Below are 26,603 nucleotides of genomic sequence, written 5' to 3'. Positions count from 1 at the left end.
TTGGGCAGTCAGCCCACCCGTCCATATGCTTTCAGCAGAAGCCGCGGGTAGGGGGCGCGACACGTACCCGGGCAGCGGGACCGTGGCCAGAAGAATGATGTGTGTATGAACAACCATCATCTGCAGATATACTGTATGTACCCACCTTTAGGCTCCATGAAAATATGGTATGAGCAGGGGCGCAAAGTACAGGGCTGGGGCAGGGAGAGAGGCTGCTGTCAGTCCTCTCTCTCCCTTCGTGATGTGCCCTGGGGGGGGGGAGCGATCACACTCGCCTGCCCCTAGGCACTGGCGTCCCCCTGTGCGTTGCCCACAGCTGCGAATATATATTATATTTTTCCTGTTTCTTAAGGAGGGCGTCTGGCCACACCTCCCTAAGTTGGCCAAACCCCCACCCAGTAACGGGGCTCGGCAGAGCTGTCGGCGGCCCTCGATATGAATAGCCCTGCACATGTCCCAACACTCAAACATGTGAATTGGGATAAAATAAGCCACATCCACAATCTATCCAAAGTCTACCACATTAACAAAATCCCAGCTTTGAGACAGAACTCCACTTTCATGCAAGCACTGCCTCTGTTATGGTCTATGATTTGGGTTCCAGACAGTTAGGAGAGGTCTGCATGAGAGAAATTATATTTTTAATGTTTGAATTTTTTATGTTTTATCTAAAAGTCTATCCATTGAAATACTGGCATGTCTCCTGGATCCTTTCCATGAAAATGTTACATTATGTGTTCGGTAATATCTTTAGTCTCCCAAATATTCTTAGATTTTTCACGAGTGTTCCAGTTATCTGACATCTCATCACACGGACAATCTGACTTTGTAATTTCTGTGCCAATAATGTTTGATGGCATATCCCCAACCCCCCACCCTCAATATCCTCAATAATCTTAATGGGAAGGAAAACCTATTTGAGTGATCAATTTCTTACAGACATGTCACTGACCAGTTACCCAAATTCCTTGGCAGCGAACAGAATGCCTCCAATCCCTTCTTCAGGATTAAGGTAATTTCCATACCCAACATGAGCATGCATTGTTCCTTCCCATCACAACCCACACACTTTCAGTAACTTGGCCTTACTGAGGGACTTAAAAACTAAGATAAATAGAAAACTCGTGGTTAACCTGCCACCTCGCAGCATAAACAAGATAATGGAGCTCTGTGATTGCACTGGAGAGCATAATCCTCTGAAGTGAGGTGCCGTGTCTTTGTACTTGGCTTTGAAAACTTTTTTTTTCACTGTAAGAAAATGGAAAAAAAAATTCTTAATACAGTAGATCTTTTCATTCCACAGTTCCAACTGCAGGCTTTTCAAGTAGGGAAATCGGTGCTCCGAGTGGAACAAAACTGTAGAGTATAATTACTGCAGTATATCAGAGAAGTGAATGGATCCCCATTAGTCTTAATGTTATGTCTGCTGTCAGTCAGCTAATATCCACAATAACCAAAGTGTTTCCTTTCTGCGGTCTCCTGCTTAGGCATTAGCAACTTCAAATGGGTATTTGAAATACAGCAGCTTTGTGTGTTTTTAACATATATATTTAACTGTAATCGCTATAAGACCTCTGTGATATTCACTTTAACTATTTCATATGTTTGTATTTTTTTTTCACATTTTCTAACGGCACGAAATACATTAGATTCATTCTTGCTTACAAATATAATTGGGGGAAGTTGTCTGGGGATCTTTGGGTGATGAAACAAATACCTACAGTATAATGAGTGCTGCGCAATTTGTAGATGCTATAAAAAAAAATTATACAAACACTACTTCCTAACATTTATTTGATTATGTAAACAAGGTAGGTGATGCTGTTAATAGTAGGCTAAATGAACATAATATTGAAAATGTACTTATTTTTTAAATTATATTCTACATCAGAGGTTCCCAAACGTGGTCCTCAAGGCTCCCCAACAATTCAGGTATTAGAGATATCCATGGTTGAGCACAGGCGGTTAAATCAAATTGACTAAGGTACTAATTAAGTCACCTGTGCTCAACCAGGATACCTCTTAACACCTGAACTGTTGGGGAGCGTTGAGGACCGCGATTGGGAACCTCTGTTCTACATCTTTGGATCTAATTATATACATCTTTGGATCTTTACTCAACCAAGCATTTAAAGTCAAACCAGCATTTTTATTTCAGCTCCCATTTCAGTTTAATACAAATATTCAAATGTATACTGCTTCTACTTAATAATAAATAAGTGGATAAATAGCTTTCTACATGTTCCCCATCTCTAATGGTACTAGACAAGGATGTCCCCTTTCTCCTCTAGTGTTTGAGTTCACTATTGAGCCTTTAGCAGCTAGCCTTCAAGCAGATGCATCCTTCCCTGGAGTTACTATAGGTTTGGACACTCACAAGCTTTTCCTTTTTGCTGATGGTGATCTTTTTGTTTCTAATCCCTTGGTTTCATTGCCTCATTTACCTGATGTTTTGGATGAGTATAGTTTATAGCTCTGCCTCATATTATAAGCTTAATACAACTAAGACTGATGCGTTACCTGTTAATCTCTCAGATTCTGTGGTCTCCTCTCCTCGCTCTCAATTTTTTTATAACTGGCAAACTTCCTCTATTCAGTATCTAGGCATTCATAGCCCTCCCGATTCTTCTTTAATTTCTGATGTTAATTTCCCACCATTGCTTGAACGAGTATACTAAATCTTGGTTATTCTTTGAGATTTTGCTGGCTAGGTCGATTAGCAGCATTCAAGATTACCTTACTCCCCAAACTTATGTATCTTTTCCGCACAATCCCTTTTCACGTCCCTACCAAATATTTGGATAAATGTCATTCTATCCTGTCCTGCTATCTTTGGAAGAGTCGCCCATCAAAATTATCACTGTTTCATATGACTCTTCCAAAGTCCTTAGGTGGATTGGACTCTCCCTGATTTGCCTAAATATTTAGAGACATATCACCTAGCTCACTTGCAGGATTGGTTCAATTGACCCATTGCTAACCATTGGGTGCCCCTTGAACAATCATGTTTCCCAGGTTTTCCGCTGACCGTTTTTTTGTAGATACCTAAACACCACCGTGCCTCGACCACTATTATGTTTCCCTCTATTAAGACCACTCTTTCTATGTGGGATAAATTAGTTTCCTCTGTTAAAGAACTGTCCCTCTCGTCCTCTGCCCTTTCCCTTAGGGCTATTGCCAAATTGATTCCAAATCTCAATATTACTCTTTGGAGCCCTAGGGGCATCAATACTTGAGGTGATATTATGGATAGTGGTACTTTAACGCCATTTTCTGCTCTACAATGCAGTTATTCTTTCCCTTTTACTAAATTGTTTCATTACCTCCAGATTATACATTGGTTTAGTAGTGTGGTACGCTCTCTAGGACCAATACGTCCACCTCACAATGATATATGGTCTTGTCTTAACCTAGGAGGAGTAATTCCTTTTGGTAACAATCCCTTCTGGGGTTGTGTTCTACCGTTAAATCTGCTGCTCAGCTTTGTTGGGAATTGGATCTGGGTCATCCTAATTCTGATACTCAATGTTTCTGATACTCAATGGTCTATAATCTATACCATGTCTTTTAAAATGTCGAGATGTAAGAATCACGCAGAAATACATGTTAAATTGTTAAATAGATTGTACCTCACTCCTGACAGATTGCATACCTCCTGGCCATCCTGTACTAAGTTTTGCTGGCAAAATTGTGGAGAAGTAAGACACATTTTTCATGTCTTTTGGTCCTGTCCAGTTCTCTGTATGTTTTGGTTGGAAGTATTTTCCATGATTAATAAAGTGTTCGCGCTATCTCTATCTCCATCCCCCTCTTTAGCTTTGTAACATATCTATCCACCCATGGTTCTGTCTTACCAGAGGTATGTGCTGAGTCATATATGTATTGCGGCATGAGCAGCTCTGGCCCAACATTGGACCCAGCTACTACCCTCCCCCCCCCCCCCCTCCTAATTTGAAGGTGTTTCATAAAGACTATTTCCATTTTCTCATGGAGACAGTATATATTCTCTATTCTTCTTCCTCCTCTTCTCCAGTAATGCAGTAGATGGTGTGGCAGGAGTATGTGACTGATGGAGAGGGGGAGCAATTTATCAATAATCCATCTTTATCTGATCCATTACCATTTAGTTTAAATGAAACTAATTCTCCTGTTTCAATTGCATTTTTTATTAGTGCTTTTAACTTTTATTTTTTGTTACTGTTATATTTTGTATTTTTCCAATTATTTGAACAGTTTTGTTTACTGTATCTTCTGATGTTTATTTTATGGTATGCATCCCTAATATGTCCCTTCCCTTCCCCACCCTTTTTTTTTTTTTTTTGTTGTTCAGTATCCTTCCCCCCCGTTTACATTGAATTTTTTTTTTTTTTTAAATGCAATTGATGTTAAAAAACAAACATCAATTTGTGCTCCAAAACGGAAAATAAACATACTTGGCTTCTCAGTCAGAATGAGACGCCTGAAACCTGGTATGAATCTTGTCATTGTGGCCCTGCCTCCCACAGCAAAATACAACATATTTCTGCATTCTGTATCAGGGGCAGTTCCATGAATACGTGGAGAATGATCCACGCCTCCCCTTCCAGTTGACTCTGGGACCACCTCTGGAGGGGAGTTGCAAAAAGTTGGCAACTTTCAAATTAAAACCCTATTAAACTCTAGCTTTTATTTAAGATTACTGTGTCAAATAATTTAAACCAATTGCAAACTGTGATGCAATTAAAAAAATAAGAACTGAAAAAGTCATAGTGAAAACTTGAAGTTAAATTAAGTGGTGTTCACAAACAGCACGTTAGGACTTGGGATCTTTGCACTTGGGTTTCTGTAGCATTTATTAAAGGCAAATAAGTGATTGTCTCGGTCACTGTGGTTTCAAAGCATATAAACTTTTTATTAAAATGTGAGGGGATCGCACATTCAAAGCAAACCGATTTTACAAGAATAATCCGATGCAGGAAAAAGGAAGAAAAAGGAATAGTACAAAATATTGGGTTGGGTATGACATGCCGGAGCATTGAAATGCTGGTGGTTCAAATACCGACGCTAGAATCACGATCGTGCAGAATCCCGACAGGGTCAGGTAAGTGCTCTCCCCCCTTAACCCTCACTTGGTGGTGCCTAACCCTAACCTTCCAACTTGTGGGAGGTGCTTCAGGTTACCTCAACAAATGAACAGCTAGAATGCCAAAGGTCTGCAATGCTGTAATTGCTGCAAAAGGAGCATTCTTTGACTAAAGCAAAGTTTGAAGGACAAATTTATTATTTCAAATAAAAATCATTATTTCTAACCTTGCTAATGTCTTGACTATGGGCCTGATTCAGAGACGGACGCTATGACCAGAGCGCTCGCTCTGAATCAGGACCCTCCTCCATTAAAATGAAGCGTCCTCCTGGACGCTCGTATAGCTGTGGGTCACCACCCACAGCATATACGGGCGTCCAAAAAGATGGTCGCGATGTGATATCAGTGGGGCCGGCTTCAGACAGTAGGCGTTCCCATGGGAACGCCTCCGTCTGGCAGGCACGCCCACCAAAGGGGGCGTGCTGTCAATCAACATCGAACAGCACGCCCCCTTTGGTGCGAGACCCAGAGCGACAGCTTGGCTGTCAGTCCGGGTCTCGCGCATGAGCACGACGGAGCTCCCTCCGTCGTGCGCATGCGCAGTGGGGAACATCGACCCACTTGCGAGCGTACTGCCGCTTGCGAGTGGGTCTGAATGACCCCCTATATGTTCTATTCGTTTTGCAACTCATTTGATAAATAAAAGTCCGTTTTCATGTAAAACACGAAATTGTCTGTGACCCCCGGTAGTGTGTATATATGTGTGTCTCCATATATATATATATATATATATATATATATAATATGTGTGTGTATATGGAATGGGTATGAAATACCGCCGGCCGCATGGCCGGTGGTTCGATTCCCGTCAGCGGCAGCCCGACAGGAGCAGAGTTCGAAGCAGCATAAGCCCGACAGCGCTGGAAATCCCGATCGTGGATAGGCAAGTATAGACTAACCTAACCTAACCCCCCTAATCCTCCTTAGGGGTGCCTAACCCTCCCTCCCCCTAGCCTAACCCTAACCCTCCCGGGGGGGTGCCTAACCCTAAGTCCCCCCCCCGGGAGCCCTAAACCTAACCCTCCCCCCCCCGCGGCTGTCCGCTCACGGAGCCTGGCATAACTACGATCGTGATGCCGGTCTCCCGGCGTCAGGGAAATGCGGGCATTTCACCCTTGCCGGGATAAGACAGACGGGAAGCCGGCTGCCGGTATTTAGGCAGTCGGCTTCCCGATTGCTTGTGTGTGTGTATATATGTGTGTGTATATATATGTGTGTGTGTGTGTGTGTGTATATATATATATATATATATATATATATATATATATATATATATATAGTGTGTGTGTGTGTGTATAGATAGATATATATATAGATACATACTAATATAAATATATATATATGTATGTGTATATACACCAAACCAGCAGGTGGCACTCGGAGACTTCCATAAACAAGTAGAAAAGTTTTATTCAAACATCGTGCTAAACCATCAACGTTTCGGGGAACTAGTCCCCTTCATCAGGATAACAACAACACTAAAATCAAACATTAAATAACCTTACCTCCATGTTTCCCCGGAGTGAGCCATGATCGCATCTGCACAGCTTCCGGCGCATCCACTTCTGGCGCCAGCGTCATTCTGTCCGCCGGAAGTGATCACCTCAGGGAACAGACTGCAACCATGGCAGCACCTGACAACAAAGTGCAATGTGCATAAAAACTCTGAACAAGTTTGATATATTAATCATATAATAAACAAGATCATTATAGTGCTGGGTGTGTATATGAGTTATATGGCTGATAGCCATAAACAAATGAGACAAACCAATGACATGTCACAAAAAAATGGACATGATAATAAGTGTAAAGAGTGCATATACATGCATGAAGAATGTGTAAGAAAAACATTTTTTTTTTACTAAAGAATGAATACCTATAACAAAAATATGTAAAAAGTATAATATCTGCATAAAGGCAATGAACCCGCCACACGCAGGCTCTGGAATCAAATGAAAAAGTGTAAAAAAAAAATCAACAAATAAGTGAGTACCTTGCACATAAAAATTGTGCCTAGAAAAAGTGAACCAAACAAGATAATATATTAATTATAAAATAATAATAGAATTCCCTAAGGCATAAATAATTGTAACACTGAGTATAGAAGGAAGAAGGCATTTTTTAAAAAAAACAGAGCATATGCTCAAAAATATCCTAGACAAACCGATATGGCAGCTCTCACTCATTGACCAAATAAAATCACGAAAAACTTGTAAAACAGGTGGGAAACATGTAGCTATCAGGTCCCATCAAGTATTGACAAACATTATAGCTGAATGGTTATATAAAAACATTATATATACATGTATCAAATCCTGGACTGCCACACTACAAGAAATTGGTTAAACCTAATGAATCATTAAGACCTCTTGGTTGTATAGTGCCCAGACGATGAATCCATCATGATTCTAGTTGCAGCAATTTTTTAGCTCTATTACCCCCTCTGAGTGTTATGGGTACATGGTCAACAATTCTGTAGCGTAATGTAGCTATACTGTGTTTATGCTCAGTGAAATGTCGGGCCACTGGCTGCTCGCTATTACCTGTTAGTAATGCTGCCCGTATGGCGCTTCTATGTTGGGCCATTCGTTCTTTAAACTGTCGTTCAGTTTTGCCCACATAGTACAGGCCACACGGGCAGCTAATGACATACACCGCGAATTTGGACGTACATGTGAGGGGCCATCTGATCTCAAAGCCGGGCTGCTGTGTGTGTGTGTGTGTGTGTGTGTGTGTGTGTGTGTATATATAATGTATATATATAATGTGCGTCTGTATGTATATATATATATCTCCTCCACGACAAGCTCGGCACTCCCGCTGTAGTACTGTAAAGAAATGATCCTGGGTGCCTTCCCCAAATGGATGTGCAAATAGAAACAGGCGGCACTCTCAGTATATAAATGTAATCAATAAGAGCAGCCTCTGGTGCTGTTCAACATTTCAAATTTACATGTTCCTGATGAAAAATTTTAAGTAAATTGAAACGTTGAACAGCACCAGAGGCTTGGAATCCTCTTATTGATTACATTTATATACTGAGAGTGCTGTCTGTTTCTGTTTGTGTGTATATATAATATACAGTACCAGTCAAAAGTTTGGACACACCTTCTCATTCAATCGTTTTTGTTTATTTAAATTATTTTCAACATAGTAGATTAATACTGAAGACATCAAAACTATGAAAGAACATATGGAGTTATGTTGTAAACAAAAAAAAGAGTTAAGTCAAAATGTTTTATATTTTAGATTTCTCAAAGTAGCCCCCTTTTGCTTGGATGACAACTTTGCACACTCTTGGCATTCTCTCAATCAGCTTCATGAGGTAGTCTCCTGGAATAGTTTTCCAACAGTCTTGAAGGAGTTCCCAGAGGTGTTCCTTCACTCTGCGGTCCAACTCATCCCAAATTGGGTTTAGTTTGGGTGATTGTGGAGACCAGATCATCTGACGCAGCACTCAATCACTTTCCTTCTTAGTCAAGTAGCCCTTACATAGCCTGGAGGTGTGTTTGGGGTCATTGTCTTGTTGAAAAACAAATGATGGTCCCAGTGAGCGCAAACCAGATGGGATGGCATGGTGCTGCAGAATGCTGTGGTAGCCATGCTGGTTGTGTGCCTTGAATTTCGAATAAATCACCAACAGTGTCACCAGCAAAGCACCCCCACACCATCACACCTCCTCCTCCTCCATGCTTCACAGTGGGAACCACACATGCAGAAACCATCCGCTCACCACCTCTGTGTCTCACAAAGACATTGCGGTTGGAACCAAAAATCTAAAATTTGGACTCATCAGACCAAAGTACAGATTTCCACTGGTCTAATCTCCATTCCTTGTGTTTCTTGGCCCAAACAATTCTATTCTCTTCTTCTTGTTGTTCATCCTCAGTAGTGGCTTCTTCGCAGCAATATGACCATGAAGGCCTGATTCACGCAGTCTCCTCTGAACAGTTGATGTTGAGATTTGTCTGCTACTTGAACTCTGTGAAGACTTTATGTGGTCTCTTTATGTGGTCTCTAATTTGAGGTCTCTAATTTAAGTAGCAGTTTCTGAGGCTGGTAACTGTAATGAACTTCTCCTCTGCAGCAGAGGTAACTCTTGGTCTTCCTTTCTTGGAGCAGTCCTCATGAGAGCCAGTTTCATCATAGAGTTTGATGGTTTTTGCAAATGCACTTAAGGATATATTCAAAGTTCTTGAAATTTTCCGTATCAACTGACATTCATGTCTTAAAGTAATGGACTGTCGTTTCTCTTTACTGAGGTGAGTGGTTGGTGCCATAATATGGATTATAACAGTAGTCAAATAGTGGTGTCCACTGTGTACTAACCCTACCTCTGCACAACACAACTGATGGTCTCAAACACCTTAAGAAGGCAAGTAATTCCACAGATTGACTCTCTTGACAAGGCACACCTGTTAATTCAAAACCATTTGAGGAGCCTACCTCATGAAGCTGATTAAGAGAATGCCAAGAGTGTGCAAAACTGTCATCCAAGCAAAAGGAGGCTACTTTGAGGAATATAAAATATAAAACATATTTTGATTTGTTTAACACTTTTTTGTTTACAACTTAATTCCATATGTGTTCTTTCACAGTTTTGATGTCTTCAGTATTAATCTACTATGTTGAAAATAATTAAAACAAACAAAAACCATTGAATGAGAAAGTGTGTCCAAACTTTTTTGGCTGGTGGAAGTGGAACCACGCGTCCAACGAAAACCGGAGGTGATGCGTGCGTTCCACCGGAGCTTGCGTTCCAGCAACCGGAAATTATGTTCCGGTTGTTCTGTGCTATATCTAAATACATAATATCAGTATTAAATTACCATTAGTGCATTGTATTGATGCCAGTGAGTTCAGGCCTGGCTATAAAGGTGCTACAAGGACAAACACACACAAATTAGACAATAACAACAAAAAACATCCAAGCAAATCCAGAAGATGCATAGGAAAAAGGCATGTCAGAATATATGAAAATTAGTTATAGAAAGCAGTTAAAATTAAGCTCTTCATTTAGTCCACCAGGTGAGACTGTACGGAGATCATTTATCCAGCGACACTCCTTTTGCAGTAAAAGTTTGTCACGATCGCCCCCTCTTATCAAAGGTGGTACATGGTCAATGGGCATTACTTTAAAGTCCAGGAGGCTATGGCCCTTTTCAATAAAGTGTTTAGCAACTGGTGGAGTATTACTATCTATTCCAACAAACGCTTTGCGTATTGAAGATCTGTGTAAAGCTAGGATTAATTTTTTAAAAGGAAGTACTTCTACACGAAGCAAAAACAAACTAGAAAACGAAAACCTTGCAGATGGTGCGGCAGCAGATATAAATCCAAACAGAGGAAGATCTAACAGGGGTGGGAACAGGAACAGAAAGAAACAGTAGTATTTAATTTGTCAAAATATATACCTTCTGATTATGAGCTGGAGATGCTATCTAAAGGGCTGTCTTTTGTAAAAACTTATAAACAAAAGCCTTTTGATATTGAAATAGATCTGTATAAATTTCAGCGACAATTAATACTTAAACATTTTTATGCGAATAAAAGCTCTGACTATGATCTAAATAAAAAGGTATTTAGAAATAAAAGTACATTTGACCCTATTGTGAACAGCCCCTACATAGACACCTTCATTAAATTAGTTAGAAGAGATACTTTACCTATTATTCGTAAGCAAAAGGTTTCCTACCATAATCTTACATCTGACCAAGCCAATGCAATTAAATCCCTACGAGACAATAAAAATATAATCATATGCCCCGCTGATAAAGGCGATGGCGTGGTAATATTAGATCGGATGGATTATATTAAAGGGGTCTATAGACAACTCGAAGATGAAACGTGCTACCAGAAGTTGACGAGTGATCCTACCTGGAGGTATAAACGAGAGATTGAGGGTGTCATAAATACGGGAGTAGTTAATGGTTGGGTGGATGAGACGTTGTCTAAATTTTTGATACAAGAGCACCCGATTATTCCATTACTTTATATTCTACCGAAGATACACAAGTCTCTCTAGACCACCAGGTAGATCTATAATTTCCTCTCAAGGGTCTTTGTGTCAACCAATCTCTCAATATGTAGACTACTTATTACAACCTATTGTTCAGAATACTGATTATTATGTACGTGATACTACACATTTTCTAAATATGTTGAGAAATTTTGTCTGTCCATCTAAGGAAGTGTTACTTGTTACAATGGATATAGTTAACTTATACACCAACATTCCACACGCTGATGGAATGCAAGCAGTTAAAGAGATGATCACCTCCAGCCCACACTATGAGGGACCACCAGTCGATTTTGTTACTTTATTAATTGACATCATATTACATAAAAATTACTTTTTATTTGATAATACATTTTTTTTTTGCAATGCCGGGGCACCGCGATGGGTTCGAATATGGCCCCGGCATATGCTAATTTATTCATGCATGTTTATGAAAAAAAGAATATCATGAGTCACTTTTTGGCTAAACACATTCTATTTTACTTACGATATATCGATGATGTATTCATGGTGTAGTCTGGAGGTGAGAAAAGTCTCTTGGAAATGGTAGATTATTTGAATGCAATTAATAGCACGATAAGGTTTACACTCAACTTCAGTAAAGTAAACATTAATTATCTTGATGTTACGATTGAAAAAATAAATGGTCTATTTAAAACATCGGTTTACACTAAGGTAACCGATAAAAACACATTATTGGCGGCAGATAGTTTCCATCCATGGCCCCTGAAAAAAGGTTTACCGTATTCACAACTATTGCGAGTAATATGTATTACTTCTGATAATACTGAGCTACCTAAAGCTCTGCAACAAATGGGCAAGAAATTTATTGAAAGAGGCTATGACCCTAAGGAAATTAAAGACGCAACGGATAAATGTCTACAAATCGACAGACTAGCTTTGTTAAAAAAGAACTAAATAAAAAATAAAACACCTGAGAGGTTAATATTTAACACGGCATATTCAGTCTGTTCACAAACCATCAAAAAGGCAATTTTACGGCATTGCCACATTGTGCAGTTGGACCCGGCCCTGTCAACTAGCTGTCAAGATCCCCCATTAATTAGCTACAAGCGTAGTAATAATATCAAGGACATTGTAACAAGATCTGATGTTGGGATCAAAAAGCAAAATACTTGGCTTACTTTGAAAAATGGCGTGTTTAGATGCTCAGGATGCATCAACTGTAGGTTTATGACAACTGGTGATATTTTCAAAGATCCACATACCAACAAAGAATATAAGATACAACATCGATTGAATTGCGAAAGCAAATATGTTGTGTATGTGATAAAATGTCCTTGTAACCTGCTATATGTAGGTAAAACTGTACGTATGCTGAAGGAGCATATAGCTTTACACAGATCTTCAATACACAAAGCGTTTGTTGGAATAGACAGTAATACTCCACCAGTTGCTAAACACTTTATTGAAAAGGGCCATAGCCTGCTGGACTTTAAAGTAATGCCCATTGACCATGTACCACCTTTGATAAGAGGGGGCGATCGTGACAAACTTTTACTGCAAAAGGAGTGTCGCTGGATAAATGATCTCCGTACAGTCTCACCTGGTGGACTAAATGAAGAGCTTAATTTTAACTGCTTTCTATAACTAATTTTCATATATTCTGACATGCCTTTTTCCTATGCATCTTCCGGATTTGCTTGGATGTTTTTTGTTGTTGTTGTCTAATTTGTGTGTGTTTGTCCTTGTAGCACCTTTATAGCCAGGCCTGAACTCATTGGCATCAATACAATGCACTAATGGTAATTTAATACTGATATTATGTATTTAGATATAGCACAGAACAACCGGAACATAGTTTCCGGTTGCTGGAACGCAAGCTCCGGTGGAACGCACGCGTCACTTCCGGGTTTTTCGTTGGACGCGTGGTTCCACTTTCTGGAGGTTCCAGGTGAGAAGATCATGTACAGGTGAGTGCTGTTGATTGACGCCGTTTGTTTTCAGGTTGTCAGGGTGCTATAAGACATGAGGCCTTAGTGTATGTGGCAGTGCCCTTGGAAGAAAGTACCGGAGGGTACCGAAATAGCTGTCGGACCGGGCCACACTTTATTGCTACAATGATGTTTCAACTAACGATGAGTATCATGCTGGAATTACATTACTTGACTGCATTTCGCATTTTTTTTGGCTTACATGAATGGATGTTGTTAGCTATTGGGCTATGTACCTTTTGATGGTTTTTATGGATTAAAACAATTTTTTGCATATGAAAAAGGTGTGCCGGTCGTCTGGTGTTCGGGACTTTTGAGACTATTAATATTTATGGTCTGGCACCCTATGATCTTTTTATAAAATAGTAAGAGTGTGCAGGATTTGCTGATCTTTGTGTGTGTGTGTGTGTGTGTGTATGTATATGTATATATATATATATATATATATATATATATATATACACACACACACACACTGAACAGTTAAAAAACCGTTGAACAACATCTAAAACCAGGTAGTTACAGCTTAATTTCTTTATAGTAGTTTTATTTTGTTTAAAAACATTCAAAAATATTTAATACACAATGTAAACTTATTTTTATTATCTCACTCCATGGATTCATCTTTAAGGCTACTTCATCCTTTATTCTCCCTGCATCTCATCCTTCAATGCATATTGCTGCCTCAGTAATCTACTCTCCTCTTACAAACACACATGAGCTTTTAACTTATCTATACACACTGACATTAACATCCACAACCTGTCGTCATGAAAATCTGTCATACAAATCCCACAATTATACTTACATCTCTCTCCTGCTGCTTCTATTAGCTGGTGACATATCACCTAATCCAGGCCTGACCCACATGCCACACCCACAGCGAAATATAAATCCAGCTAACCTCATAAACATTGCGTGTCTCCCTTCACCCTCCAAGTCACTAAAATGTGCCTTATGGAATGCACGCTCTGTCTGCAATAAGCTAACATCCATCCATGACCTTTTTATTTCAACTAACCTCAACCTTCTGGCAATAACAGAAACATGGCTCACACAATCAGACACTGTCTCCCCTGCTGCACTTTCACATGGTGACCTACATTTCTCACACACCTCCAGGCCTAGTAATTGAAAAAGAAGGTGGAGTAGGAATATTACTCTCCCAATCTTTCACATACACAGTTCTCCCACAGGTACCTTCACTCACATTTTACATCATTTGAAGTACATTCTATCAGGACTTTCACCTCTTTCTCTCTGCGAGTTGCCGCTATCTATCGCCCACCTGGACCACCTCAACAATTTCTGGAACATTTTTCTGCCTGGCTCCTTCACTTCCTATCCTCATTCTTTACCATCATTATGGGTGATTTTAATATCCCCATTGACAGTCCACAATCTCCTCATGCAACCAAACTACTCTCTTTAACCTCCTCTCTTGGCCTCTCCCAATGGACTGACTCCTCCACTCATCAGGAGGGCCTCTGCCTTGATCTTATATTCACCAGACTATGCGCAGTTTCTGATTTCATTAATGCTCCTTTCCCTCTCTCAGGTCACAACCTTATCACCTGCACGCTCTCCTCCATTACATCAACCTCGGTGTCTTTGAAATCAACCAAACCTCCTAAAACTCGCAGAAATATTAATGCTATTAACTTTTAACAACTAGCTACCTCTCTACAACAACGACTCTCACCAATTTCTACATTCACTTCTCCTGAGAATGCTGCATCACACCTAAACCAGATTCTAGAAAAAGCCCTTGATGAAGTTGCTCCAGCTACCATCACACACCATGTAGACTTAGACGTAAACCGTGGCATTCTAACTTAACAAGGCATCTACAAAAACTCTCACGTAAAGTAGAAAGTCAGTGGCAAAAATCTCGTACTCTGTGACTTCCTCACATATAAGACTATCTACACTCTTATCGTATTGCTCTGGACACTGCCAAACAAACATATTTCCAATTTCTAATCTCTCCTCAAGCCTCTAACCCCAAGCAACTTTTTAATACATTTAAACTGCTTCTTTCCCCACCTGCTACTATCTGTGCACAAGATTTTGCTTCCTATTTCAAGGACAAGATTGATAAGATCCGAAATGAAATGGTATGCTCTTCCTCATCTAATGACCTGCTCAATTCCCTACCTGAACCCTCTGGCACATTCTCTTCGTTTGACCCCACAAATGAAGATGAAATATCTACACTCTTCTCATCCTCCTACTCTGTTACCTCTCCTCTAGATCCTATACCCTCACAAATCAGTAAAACTAAAATCTGTAATCTCTCTCTCTCTCACTACTGGCATCTTTCCATCCCTGTTCAAACATGCAATGATTACTCCCATTCTGAAAAAAATTAATTCTGACCCTAACACTCTCAAATTACCATCCTATCTCCCAGCTCCCATGCCTCTCCAAGCTACTTGAGAGACTTGTCTACACCCGCCTCACACACTTTCTTAACTCACACAACTTATTGGACCCACTTCAGTCTGGCTTTCGTTCCCAACACTCCACAGAGACAGCACTTACTAAGGTAGTAAATGGTCTGGTCACTGCCAAGGCTAAAGGTCCTCACTCTTAATTCTTCTAGATCTCTCTGGTGCTTTTGACACTGTTGACCACTCTCTTCTCAAACAAGCACAACAATCCCTAGGTCTTAAGGACAAAGCTCTTTCTTGGTTCTCTTCCTACCTATCTGATCGCTCTTTTACTGTTAGTTTTTCTGATTCTGCCTCCTCTTCGCTACCTCTATCAGTTGGTGTACCGCAAGACTCTGTCTTAGGTCCTCTGCTATTCTCAATCTATACCACCTCTCTTGGCAAACTAATCTGCTCTTTTGGATTTCAGTACCATCTGTATGCGGATGATACTCAAATCTACTTATCCTCCCCAGATTTATCACCATCTGTATTGGTCCGTGTCACTGAATGTCTTTCTGCCATTTCATCTTGGATGTCATCTCGCTACCTGAAACTTAATATTTCTAAAACAGAATTAATTATATTTCCACCAGCCAATAACAGTTACCAACCTGATCTCTCAATTTCTGTTGATAACTCAACAATCCACCCTGCCCCACAAGCTGCCTAGGTGTCATACTTGACTCTGAACTGTCCTTTGTTTCCCACATTCAATCTGTCTCAAAATCATTTTACATACATCTAAAAAACATCCAAAATTTGACCATATCTCACACAAGACACTGCTAAAACTCTAATCCATGCACTGATTATTTCCTGCATTGACTATTGCAATAGTCTCCTTACTGGCCTTCCCAAAAACAGGCTATTGCCATTACAATTCATTATGAATGCAGGTGCGAGGCTTATCTTCCTTACCAAACGTTCATGTTTATCCCTTGAAAAAGTCCCATTGGATGAAACGCGTTGGGTAGCTGTACTCTTGCCTTTATGAGCTACTAAGATAAGCAATTTTAAATTAGTTGCTGGTTATAAACCTGATTCTCAGCATATATTTATTTGCTTTTAGTACATACTATTGGGGTTGTGCAATATATACTATTGACTGTTTGCACTTTATTTAACATCATGGTGCTGAGACATTTTATGCATTGTATTTTTAAATAAGCACATGGCTAATAAGTTTTCTTTTATTGCTCTTTCATTTTAATAATGTCCTTTTAACTAAACTCTGAAACAGTTTGACACTTTTAAAGGATCAATTTCATATTTGTTTATTATTCTGTGCATTCATATTGTCTTCTTATTGTTTGTTTTTGCCACTATGTCTGTATAAACTTGGAATAAATTGTTTTTATTTTTATGTATTTATTGCACCTTCATTATTAGAGATGCCTGTCGCTGTATCTTTCACTATTTCCCGAGATATATATTTATATATATTTATTATATAATGGTATCTCTCTTCCAGCTCAACATATTGAGGCATGAAGATAGATAGATCTGCACTCTATTTTTGAAAAGTCAATTTCAGTTAATGCAGTTTAACGAAGCAACAAAAAATGCAATAATAAAGTGCAAAAATAATGCATGAAAAAAAAGTACTTAGAGCACAGGCAATGGGGGATGTATGATTCCTGGTCACAACCTGACAGCTGTTTTGGTGACAGCTACCACCTTCCTCTGGGGTCTGGCATTATAAAAATGTATGTGCAATTACCCATTGCTTTAGGGAGAACATATTTACTTATTTTAGCAGACTTTTTTACAGATTTATTGTTAGAATAAATGCTCCTGCTTATTCTTTTGGTAACACTTGGAGGCAAATACGGAGTTTATACTCAAATGGGCATAAATAACTCAAAAGCTAAGTGCATAGAAAAATTGCATATTCCTGCACATATGTAGAGCCATAAACATCTTGAGATGCGTACATCTCTGCATTGGCTGCATATGTATTTAGCTTACTACAAGTCATCATCATCTGTATGTATTTGCCGATGCTCTGTAGCAGGTGGAAAATCCATGCCTCCTAACAGACCTGCTGGCCTACATGGGCTGTATATGTGTGTCACTGTGCCTACATGAGAATGCCCGTTCCATCCCTGTTTCTTCTTTCCAGTTGTAAAGATTTGATATGTGCAAAATGCGTGGGTTTCTGCTTTTACTTTAAGCATGTGCAGTGCAAATTCACATAAGATACCCTCAACCGTGCATCAATCCATGGAAGTTCAGTCGTAATCACTAGCAGCCATGAGCAGTCTCCCAGTGCAGCCCAGCACAAAGCAGCATGTGCTGGGCTGCTTTGATGTAAGAGGGGGGGGGTCAGTGCCGGACCCTCCAGCAAGCCCGGGCAAATAGTATCCCCCCTCTCGGCGCCCCTGTGTATTATCAATCTAATTTTTCAGGTGGTAATGATCAATTATCATGGCTATAATAAAGCACTTTTCACCCATATGTATCAAAGTGAATTCACATTCAAAAAGTGTGTTTTCAGCAATAAGTAAAACAGTCCATAAAAAACATCTATAGCAAAGGTGATTAAAATGTAAAAAACATAAGTATTTTTTAAACTATTTGAAAGCCTTTATATTGTAAAATAATTTACGGACATGGTGCTAAATTATTTCACAACACCAACTGGGAACAATAATAAACAAACTGTATGAAAATGGACTGACTTATGAGTGAAACTTACATTTTATACGATTATTTTGGACAAATATTTTTTAATATTTTTTTTGTGTGCTTGGAAATGGCATATAATAAATTAATAAGTAACTAATGAGTCAAGGGTAGGCAACCTGTGGCACTCCAGCTGCTGTGGAACTACACATCACAGCATGCCCTGCCACAGTTTTAGCATTCGCTAACAGCAAAACTGTGGCAGGGCATGCTGGGATGGGTAGTGCCACATTAAATCATGCCCCTGTAGTGGGTAGTAAAGTAACTAGTGAGGATAGTGAGTGTAGTTGTATGTATAGATATCTGATGTAGAGGAAATCTATTCAATCTCCTGTTGCCCCCTGTGCTGGGAGTGGAGGGGCAACACAGACACTCAAGGGAGGGATGAGAACAGATGCCTTTCCCCCCCATGATTTTTCATGAAATTCTACCTAACTATCCATCAAAAGATGGCAAAAACTAAAGCAATCAAATAAAAAAATAAAAAACATGCAATGTTTGGCTATACTCGTATTTTACAGTTTAATACATATCACAAATAAATTATTAATATAAAAACCATGTGAAAACTGACATTTTCACAAAACTTTCACGAAAATTGCCTTGATACTTCTGCCCCATAATCCTTTTATAAAGGTGCCCAAAAAAATATTTAAGAAAAATCAGTCTTGCTCGGGAGGTGCGAGGGAAAAAAAAACTCTCGGCACTCAAAAACTGGAAAACCTCGCACCTAATTGAATTGCAAAAATTCTGCAACTGTAGGAAGAACCCCGCAGGTGCTGAATCTTTGCTATTCTCGCACCTAATTGAATATGCCCCTAAGTTATCTTGTTCTGTGTTTATATACGCCTAATTTACTATCATCAGCAAGTATGGACACTTTATTTGACAATTTTCTAGGCCATTTATAGCCTTATTTATTGAAAATACCTATTTTTAAATAACTATTTCAGTGGTTCTCAAACTTGGCCCTCAGGGCCCCACACAGGTCACATTTTCCAGGTCACCCAGCAGCTGCCTAGGCGCAGTCATTACTCACTGACACATTTTATCAGATCCACAGGTAGAGCTAATTATTTCACTTGTGATTCTGTGAGGAGACCTGGAAAACATGCACTGTTTGGGGTCCTGAGGACCGAGTTTGAGAACCTGTGAACTATTTTGTCTCCTAACCTTTAATCGGTTCTCTACCAACATACATAGTTTGTCCTTCTCTACTGAGAGAGAAAATTGGATCATGTAAGGGGATACAGTCAGTATCCCGGCGCCCGCAATGCTGGCACTGATATTACCGGCACCAGAATCCCGACGTCTATAACAATCCCGGCTCCGACATCCCGACCGGCAGGAGGAGGGTTAGGCACTAGGTGGAGGGTTAGGTTTAGGATGCGGGGGAGAGGGTTAGGTTTAGGGTGCGGGGAGGGGGGGGTTAGGTTTAGGCACTTGGGGGGAGGTTAGGGTTATTCACCAAAGAGGGAGTGAGGGCTAGGGTAGGGAGAGGGGGAGGTTTTAGCATACTGAACAGCAAGTGTCGGTATGCAAGACCTGTCGGGATTCTGACAGCCGGCATCCCATACGATTCCCATGTAAGAATGGCTGTTTAGTAGCTAGATTTTATATTTTAGTGTTAAAGGGCAACCGCTTGAATTGACATTAACTAGAAGTAGGTGCTGGTTTCCATAGGAATATTTTGTGGTAGGAAAGTAGTTTGGCTGCATAGTTCAAAAAAGATACTGAAGACATACGTTAAAGGTTTTGGGACTGTGGTGTGACACCGCGTGTTGCACTAATATCAGGAAATACTGTTGAGAAGGGTAGAACTAACCATTCCCTCTGCTATAAGTATGGGCGAGTAAAAGGTAGAATAAAGATAACTGGGAAGTGATAGTATGGAAGTACATACATGTACTTACAGTATATTACTTTTTCTGCTGTAAAGTACTACATGAGCAAATAGGAGATGATTTACTGTACATATCCACGACAACACCTTTATTATAAAAATTGTTTAACTTCATAATGTACTACTAAAATAATTTTTTTAAATAAAAACCATAGAGCATGGAGAAATTGGCTTGATAAAGAGAAGCATTAGACATGTATCTCTCAGGAATCGGTATGAAACACCGCCGGACGCGGTTCAAATCCCGACGCTGGAAGACCGGCAACAGAGGATTCTGACAGGTAAGTTTTTTCACTATTACTAACCCTCTCCCCCCCCCCCCCCCCCTAACCCTAACCCTCCTTTAGGGGTGCTTAACCCTAACCCCAGCCTGTAAGTGCTTAAACCTAACCCCCCACCCTTCCCCAAGCTTAAACCTCCCAGGGGTGTGCCTAACCCTAAGTCCCATGTCCGCCTGGCTTACCTTCGTTCGGTATGTCGGGCGTCAGGCTCCTAGCTTAGGGATAATGATAGGCGTCGGGATATCGACGCCTATCATTAGTCCCCTGTCGGGATTGCACAGTTGGGAAGCTGGCGGTAGGCATACGACCATCGGCTTCCTGAATGTTGTACAACCTTCCCCTCTGACTCTCAATCAGTCAGTAATCGCTCATTCGATAGACATGATAGCAAGTAGTGGAGAGAATATGGCCACAGCATTTTATTTAAACTTTTGCCTTTTAACTATTAAGATGAAAACCCAGGGCCAAGAACCCCCCCCCCCCAGGATCGCCTCCATGGTTAACTCCTGAGTTCCCCCAAAAAACAACTTACTTTACAGTCCTACTATACTTTAACCAGTAACAACCCTTTAAATTCAACTATTCCTACATTCACCCACAATTTGTCCCATTCTCACCCCATGGGACTAATGGTCATGACCAGCCAGCTGATTCAGCCAAATTATTGCTGCTTTACACCTTTAAACTTTTTTTTTTTTTTTTTTTTTATTGATTCTAGGATATCATTGGTCTATAGGCTTTAGATATATAGATTCTTCCTACCTTATCATTTACATGGATGTAGGACCCTTTTACGTTTTTCAGGTTAAGTTAATGAAGATGTTGGTCAGGTTCCTGTTATAAATGTTAGCTGATCTGTATCAGTAGATTTATGACAGCTGTAACCCTCTCTGAAGCTCTCAACATTCAACTACTCTTTCTTGCTGTTGCCTTGGTTACAATCCAGATATCCACTTAAATCTTTTTACAGTAATTGGTTACCTATCTCCTCCTAAAAGTGGAGGAAGGGTTATTACTTGTAATGCTGTGTTTTACAACCCATCTAATCCCTTACTAACAATGTTTCTTTCTGACTCTGCACATCCCTTCATGTACTAGTGATATTCTGCTTTTCAGCAATGGAAAGCGCACTGATATCAGAGGGCACAGTGTGCTAGAATTAAATAATTACATTATTGATCTAGAAATGTTTTGTAGTATCTTGGTGCAATATGCACTGTGTAAAGTAAAAAAAAAAAGTTTATATGGCACATTTATCTGCAAATTTATTGTAGTGTTGCTGCATAATGTCCCCATAACATTCATTTAACTGGCTAATATTTTTTACAAAAACAGATCAGAAATTGTTATTTTAAGATTTGAATTGGGTCCAACACAGTTTTATTAAAAAAAAAAAAAATAATATATATATATGTGTGTGTGTGTGTGTATATATATGTATGTGTGTGTATATATATATAATATATACATATATATACACAGACGGTGTAATGGTAGCATTACTGCCTCACAGCACTGAGGTTATTGGTTCGATACCCACTACGGCCCTAACTGTGTGGAGTTTGTACATTCTCCCTGTGCTTGCGTGGGTTTCCCCCGGGTACTCCGGTTTCCTCCCACACTCCAAAAACATACTGGTAGGTTAATTGGCTCCTAACAAAATTACCCATAGTGTGTATGTGTGTGCACATGTAGTAGGGAATATAGAGTGTAAGCTCCACTGGGGCAGGGACTGATGTGAATAGCCAAATATTCTCTGTAAAGCGCTGCGGAATATGTGTGCGCTATATAAATAACTGGTAATAATAATAATAATAATAATAATAATAATAATATATAAATATAAATAAATATAATTTATTTATTTATTTTTTGGAAACGCAGTATACCATAAAAATAGCATTTTGTTTTTCAAATAAATAAATGATCTTGAACTTTGAACACTTTTTAATCTTTTTAGTACTTATAGAAATTTGCCATCCCTAATTGGCGGTCACGTATCAATATTCTTGATCAATATGGGATCACCATAATTAAAATGATACAGGAAATTAGGGTTGGTCGTTGATCATTGATGGTTTGCGTCCATCTATGGTCGATGGCAATTGTTTTTTGTTTTTTTTTTCCCTCTATGGTGCAGCTCCGATGATGGGACCAGATGTTGGCAAAACATCGGCAAAGACGGTCCGATGACCATGGTCTGTGCATGCGCAGACATCAACCACTGATAGCAAAACCATCAATGGTTCCTACCGATGAATTAAAACCATTAACGGTACAGCCTTCGATGGCCATCACTACATCAAATTATCTAAAAGGTTAATATTGGGCCTGATCCAGAGTTGTATGCAACCCTATGGTTTGTGTACAACTCCAATGATTGCTGATCGGCACGTGCACAGAATTGGTGACAAAGACGCAGTGGCGATGCAACATTCTTACTATTATGTTAATATTTGTTGCTCCCATGTGTGAACTGGGCTGAGCTCATATATTGCAATTTAGACAGGTTTGCATAATATATTGATTGGGGAGATAGGAATGGTGTATTTGATAGGGCTGGGCACACATATCGATATTCCCTATCATTATGTGATGTACGCCTAGTGCTGATGCGGTGCCTCTAACCTCCCTGCCGGCCACACTGCACATGCGCCAGCTCTCGCAAACCTCACAAGATGTCGTACGTAGCCAGATCTCCGCGGATGTCGCTGATGCACAGAACACATGCCGGCCGGTAATTACTACTCACAAAAGTGTTCTTATAGTTTTTAGTAACAGCTGAATGATTTTCTTGTCGTCATATGGCGACTACAAAATCGTTAGATGTGTGCAGATACCTTAGTGAAAAGAGATTTTCTCTGTTCTCTGCTTTCATACATGCCGAAGTTTGATGCAAGTCCTTCCTGAGTGAGGCAGTAACCCAAAATTGGGCCTGTCCCACCAGACTCAGTTGGCAGACCTACTGTAAATGTAGAAAGTGTAGCAATGAGTGAATTCTCTGGGACTCCCTCCCCAAACCAGCTCCAACTTTAAACCAAAATTATTTTATTTAGTACCAGTTATTTATATAGCGCACACATATTCCACAGCACTTTACAGAGAATATTTGGCCATTCACATCTGTCCCTGCCCCAAATTAAAAAAAAATAGCCTGCACCCCTGGGAATGTCATTTAAAAATAAACTGTGTCAAAAAAAGTAAAAAAAAATAAAATAGGGACACCCCAAAAAAATGAATTAAAAATTTGGGGTGGAAAAAAAAAAAGTGGAAACCATGTTTAAAAATAGGGAAATAGGTTCAGGGATGTTCTGCAAATATACGACAGGTGTTTTCTAGAAGAGGCTATTAGCGGCAGGTTTCATTTTTGCAGAATTTAAAAAAAAATGAATTTAGGGACTTAAAAATATGCTAGTATCCCAAATTTGATGGGACCACTTAAAAAAAACCGAAAAAAATAGCCTAGTACCCATTTTCATCTACCCCAAATTTGATGGGACCACTTAAAAAAACGAAAAAAATTACCTAAGTGCTCTTCTGCATCACTTCTTCAATGTTGGGAAAAAACACCTGCTGCGGCTATTTTAAACCCGACTTTCTTTTGCAGGCAAAAACGGGGGTATCCATAGTGATCCCCCATGTCTGGACATCTTTAGGGAGGTCTTACAATTATTTCCCGAAAATTCCCTTTTTTTTCGTAGATCCCAATTTGCCGAGACCCGTTTTCGCTGATTTTAAATTGAATACGGGGATAAAGCGGGCACGCGCCCGATACTTTATCCCAGGAAAAGCTCCGATGTGGAGCGAAAAGTCCAGCACGGACTTTTCACTCCCAAATTGAATGCGGGCCTATGTCACAGAGTGCCCTCAGTACACTGTATTGAGCCAAGCAGATTGTAGACTATCCCTTTCTATATTCATAGCAGTGTCATCTGTTCCTACAGTTATACCCTTAGTCACAGCCAATATCTGGAGACCCTAGTCCTACTTTCTGGATTGGTAGGAAGCCGATGTTATAGCCTCAGCTATATTTGCCTTTTAACAGTAAGGATGGGGTTAAAGATAATAACCCTTGAGGCGGTATACAATATCATACCAATCTTGTATGCAATTTCAGTATACATACTCTAAAAAAAAAAAACCCTTCTGGCCTCATTAGTTATTAGACACTTTTGTAAATAGCCTCTTGACTGAGCCAGCCTCTTGACTGAGCCTGCCTCTTGACTGAGCCTGCCTCTTGACTGAGCCTGCCTCTTGACTGAGCCTGCCTCTTGACTGAGCCTGCCTCTTGACTGAGCCTGCCTCTTGACTGAGCCTGCCTCTTGACTGAGCCTGCCTCTTGACTGAGCCTGCCTCTTGACTGAGCCTGCCTCTTGACTGAGCCTGCCTCTTGACTGAGCCTGCCTCTTGACTGAGCCTGCCTCTTGACTGAGCCTGCCTCTTGACTGAGCCTGCCTCTTGACTGAGCCTGCCTCTTGACTGAGCCTGCCTCTTGACTGAGCCTGCCTCTTGACTGAGCCTGCCTCTTGACTGAGCCTGCCTCTTGACTGAGCCTGCCTCTTGACTGAGCCTGCCTCTTGACTGAGCCTGCCTCTTGACTGAGCCTGCCTCTTGACTGAGCCTGCCTCTTGACTGAGCCTGCCTCTTGACTGAGCCTGCCTCTTTGCTGACATTGTATTTCATTTATTATTTTTTTGCCTTTTCTGCTATACAGCTGTGGTCAATGGGCAACTGTAGTGCAGCTATAGGAAAAGAAAAAAAAAAGCACAAGAGCAATTGGAATTGATGTTATAAGAGAATTGGGGTCTGAGACCAACATGGGTTTTTTTGTTTTAGAAATTGAAAACGGAAGTTGTGGCTCTCACTTCACTTAAACAATTTGGGACCTTGTCTATTTCCTCTCTGATAACCTACAGTAACAGTGGGTAAAGCATAAACCTATTAGCGTTAAGGCCCCCATACAATAGCGACAAATTGACGCAAATCCCCAATCCCAAGATGCCGGGGTCGGTGCATCGGTGAAATTCAATATATTGGATTTCACTCGTTTGCCGACCACGATCAAAATATGATCATGATCAGCAAATCTGTTTTTTTAACATGTAGAATTTCAGAGATTCCCTGATGAATCGGCGACCATCGATGGCCGCCGGTCGGCATTTCCCTTCCAGCGGATCAGCAGTTTCGGGCTGATCAGGGGATCGGTGAATCAGATGTAAGGAGCCCTTTAGACGTTTTGCTGTAGAAAGATATCCTATGCATCACTAGTATTAGTAATTGCTGAACAGCGCATTCTTCTGCCAAAACAAGGTTTATTACTATAAAGTGATCTCAGATTGGAATATAATTTAGGTGTCAGTAAATCAATATGCAGACTAAATGTCAAGTTTCGGTCAAGCCGCATTCTCAGGTATATTAAACTACATCATTTACTAATCTGTCTACAGTAAATTGCTGTAATGTGTACTTGGGAAGTTACAGACTTTAAGCCTACTATACCTGTACATTTTAAATGCCATGGCAACGGCTCGTGTGGGGAAAAGTGTATTCAGCTGTTCTGTATCGGAGTTTTGGATCATCAAGATAAGGGGATATAGTGTGTGGTTTCTGGTTCAGAGAGATTGGTCTCTAAAATTAATTTAGGGTTATATGTGTATGTTCTGCTCTAGCTACACCTTAATGATGGAGGTTTATCCTGGCGGATGAGAAAATACATTTAATCTTCAATTAGTGATCACCTTGGGGTTTAGTGTGGAACCCAGAACAGTGTATCAGGTCTCTGCTTTCAGCTTGTACTACAGAATGTGTCCTCATACACCTTTGCTGTAAGAGCGCCAAATAGCCCCGCTTGGCACATTACAGACCTTGAGACTTAGCCGCGCCAATCATCTTATTTTCTCATACTGTACATCTTTGCACTGCTAAATCATCAAGAATCGACAAAACTCGTACATAGCTAGTGTACGCTGACCACTGGGGCTTGCAGTACATGTACATCTGTGTGCAACGAATTAGCAAATCTGTGTAAATAAGGTTCCAATACAAACAACTGCTGCTATTCTCCCGCTACCATCCGTTATGATTAATCTGCGAATTTGTTCATAAGTTTTACCAATTCCTCTGCGACAGAAGTAGCAACCTCTAGCATCCCTGGTACACTGGGAGCAGCTTTGTATGTGGCCACGATGCGCCTAAGATGCAAT

At 40.2% G+C, this 26,603-nt stretch overlaps 1 protein-coding gene across 2 annotated transcripts in view; it reads left to right on the top strand.

Moving 5' to 3' along the window:
- ARHGAP10 (Rho GTPase activating protein 10) overlaps positions 1-26,603 on the top strand; it is a 329,480-nt gene that overhangs the window by 282,775 nt on the left and 20,102 nt on the right. The window lies entirely within an intron of this gene.

The sequence above is a fragment of the Taudactylus pleione genome, unplaced genomic scaffold, assembly GCF_031769625.1.
Source record: "Taudactylus pleione unplaced genomic scaffold, aTauple2 ptg000021l, whole genome shotgun sequence".
Classification (NCBI taxonomy): Eukaryota; Metazoa; Chordata; class Amphibia; order Anura; family Myobatrachidae; genus Taudactylus; species Taudactylus pleione.
Note: the sequence above shows the minus strand (reverse complement) of the source record. Positions and strands in the feature narration are given on the sequence as shown.